The following is a 3,651-nucleotide window of genomic DNA, read 5'->3' on the forward strand; positions in this document are numbered from 1 at the left end:
CATGTGCCTTAAGTGTTTGATGAGACAGCCTTTATGTCAGATGCAGTGTTTGTCCACCTTTTAGTATATTGCTTTCCTTATCTTCTTAAGAACATTATAAGAGAACTGCTGAGGGGGTATGCTTCCAGTTTATCAGTTAGTCATTCATATGACTGCGTGATCATTTGTGCGTTTTATTCCAGATCTGAACCTTCATTCTGTGTCATCTGACATTACAGGCAATTGGTCCCAGGAGAGATTGACTGTTGTGCAGTAACAGCCTTTAGAAGTATTCCCTCTGCTGCACTTCATCTAGATTTGCTAAATGGAATGATTGCAATTTAAAAAACACACATATACGTTTTAATAAAAAAGATGGCAATTCACATACTCCATCTTCCATCAGTGCCCACTATAAAGCTCAATTAACCTTTTGAGCAGATCTCAGTCTCTTGCATCTCCTTTCATTTGCTCTCTGGTTCTACTGGGGGCTTTTATCTCTTCTGACATTATATCCAATTTTCTATTAATATTTTCCTTGATTTTTCCCCTCTCTGACTTTTTTTTTTTTTTTCTTTAATAAGGTTTTAGCATTTGCACTCTATTTTCCAGTTTTGACTGCAATCCTCAGGGGACATAATTTATTCATTCCCAGTCACCCACCCTTCAGTTATTTTTCCAGCTGTTGCATCTTATTTCCTATGGTCAGAACCACCCTGTTCTCTAAGCACCATATCACATAAAACACCTTTATATTAAAAAATTCACAGCAGTACTCACAATAAATAAAAAAAAGCAATGTTACTCTGTTCACAACCTAGAAACAATCTCTGTTGAACAAGCCTTTCTGAAGCTAAAAAGATGGTGCTGTTATAAACTAATATAAACTACTTTAAATATCCTAACCAATTAGAAAGTGTTAATTTGGCTACCAAAAATCAGATTCATTATCTTTATTAATTAAATTATTTTTCCCTTCAGGTAATTAAGGACAATACTCAACACTGAAGGAAGTTTTTAGGTGCCTAAATTCCTTATATCCTTTGCTTGAGTAACTTTCTGAGAAAAAAACAATTTAAGAGCTTACTGAGCAGCTGTATGTTAAGAACACTATGGAAACATAAACCAGGAACACAAAAACCAGACAGTAACTAAATTTTCACACCATGTACTTTAATGACATCTTTGTTCGTTCAGCCTCCACTTTGAAAAATAATTTTAAGTTAGACTCAATTGATGAGATTTGGAGTGAGTTTATAAGAACAGCTAGCAGTAAGTTCTGAAGTTAACCATGACCTACTGCACAAAAGAGAGGAGGTCTTAAATCCTGATTGAGCATTCAGAATCTGTATTTTTCTCAGTGTTTTTCCTTTTACTAAAAAGAGCCACAAATGTGTGGTGATTGTATGGCTGAATTCAGTTGAGGCATAGACAAGTTCAACTCCATCTGAAGTAAATAGGAAAAAATTTATACCAGGGTCAAATCTCCGTGCCATGTTGGAAAAGGATTTTGTTCACAAGGAATAATTAGAAAACCATGAACAAATAGACAGAGGGTAGGTGCATTTATATTTATCCTAGCTTAGCTGAACTAACATTACCAGGAATAGCAATTCTATTTTATTTGAGATTCTATTTTAGTAAGCTCTGTATAAACTTGTATTAATGACAGTTCCTACTATAAAGATTTTATGACAATAAAGGCTGCTTTCTTGATTAAAATGAGACAAAAAGGAAATGCAGAGGCAGAGACCACAAATAGCAGTGTGGTTCCCATTGCACTAGCACTCTTTTTTCCCCTTTTCACTGTAAGTTAAAGAAGATTTAATGATTTATCACCAAAACTGTTCTAAGGTTAGTTCAATTTTGTCAGTTGTAACGTACTCAAAATTCTGTCTGAAGATGTGGCAAGTGTGTCTCTAAGTGCTCACACTATGGGCCCAGGAGAGTGTATTTTTGGCTTTTTTTTTCCTAAAAAATATATATAGGGTGTATCTAAATGTAATATTTTACATTTAGATACACCCTATAGAAACAGACATTGCAATAAGTTGAGATAGACGAGCCTTCCTGGAAAGGATACTGAACATGGACAAAAAGGTTTCTACGAATATTCGAATTTAGACAAAATATGACACAGAAACAAACTTGGAAACCAAAGTCCTGAACAATTATTAAATTGTATTTCCGTGTCATAAAAATACTTGTAATTTGAAATCAGATTATTTGGCTTCTTGTGAAACAGCCTAACGCTGGAAATACTTGGCATTTTAAAGTTTGAAGGGACCTTAAAAAAAAAAATCCTTTCTCTATTTAATTAGCCTGCATTCAGTGCAGAGTTACAGATGTCCCTGGGGCAAAGTGGTACGGTCTGGGCTCAGCTGAAAGGAGCCGTGAGAAAGCTCCGGCATGAAGTCCCGGTGTGACAAAGCACGAGCTCGGGAAGGCTCCGCCGCGGGCAGTGCGGCAGCGCCCCCCGGTCCGGCAGCGCTGCGGAACGCGCAATGCCACAGATACACACCCGGCGAGGAGCAGAGCGGGCTGCGGGAAGGACCGCGGAGAGGCTGCTCCGGTTTAACCCCCGGGAAGGGCGCACGCCACCTCCCCTCGCGGGCAGCGACAGCCCCGGCTCCTCGCACACCTGCGGGGCCGCTGCCTCAGCGCACAGCTCCGCTCGCCCCGTCCTCTCTCACAGCCCAGCACCCATCGCCTCGCGCAGGCTTCTCTCGGCGCCGCAGCCCGGCTGTCCCTCACGGCCAAGCGCCTCAGCCTCGCCAGCGCCGGCCCCGGGCCCCCGTCAGGGCTCTCGCACACCCGGCTCATGCCGGCTCCCACAGCCCCGCAGCCGCCTCAGCCGCGCTCTGCCTCGCACACATCACATGCACACGGGGCAGAGACACACAGATCTCACACACACAGATCACATGTACACGGATATCACACATACGCGGACCTCACAGACACATGGGACCTCACAGACACAGATCCCAGAGAAACATGAATCTCACACACACGGGATGTCACAGGCACACGGATCTCTCACATACACACGGATCCCTCACACACACGAATCTCCCTCACACACACACGGATCCCTCACACACACGAATCTCCCTCACACACACACGGATGTCACAGGCACACGGATCTCTCACATACACACGGATCCCTCACACACACGAATCTCCCTCACACACACACGGATCCCTCACACACACGAATCTCCCTCACACATACGAATCTCCCTCACACACACACGGATGTCACAGGCACACGGATCTCTCACATACACACGGATCCCTCACACACACGAATCTCCCTCACACACACACGGATCCCTCACACACACACGGATGTCACAAGCACACGGATCCCCCACACACACGAATCTCCCTCACACACATGGATCCCTCACACACACACACGGATGTCACTGGCACACGGATCTCTCACATACACATGGATCCCTCACACACACGGATCTCACACTCAGGCATCTCTCCCTCACACTCGCCCCTCACAGCGTTGCCCGCTCTTTCTGAGGCGGCGCGCGCTCTGCACACGGCCCAGGGGGCGCTGCGCCGCCTCCCCTCAGGGCAGCGCGCGAAGCCGGCGGCGCGCGCCGCGCGCCCTTTCTCGCCCGCCGTCTCTCGCGAGAGGTCGCCACGCGCG

Source organism: Vidua macroura, chromosome 18 (assembly GCF_024509145.1).
Source record: "Vidua macroura isolate BioBank_ID:100142 chromosome 18, ASM2450914v1, whole genome shotgun sequence".
In the NCBI taxonomy this organism is placed as follows: Eukaryota; Metazoa; Chordata; class Aves; order Passeriformes; family Viduidae; genus Vidua; species Vidua macroura.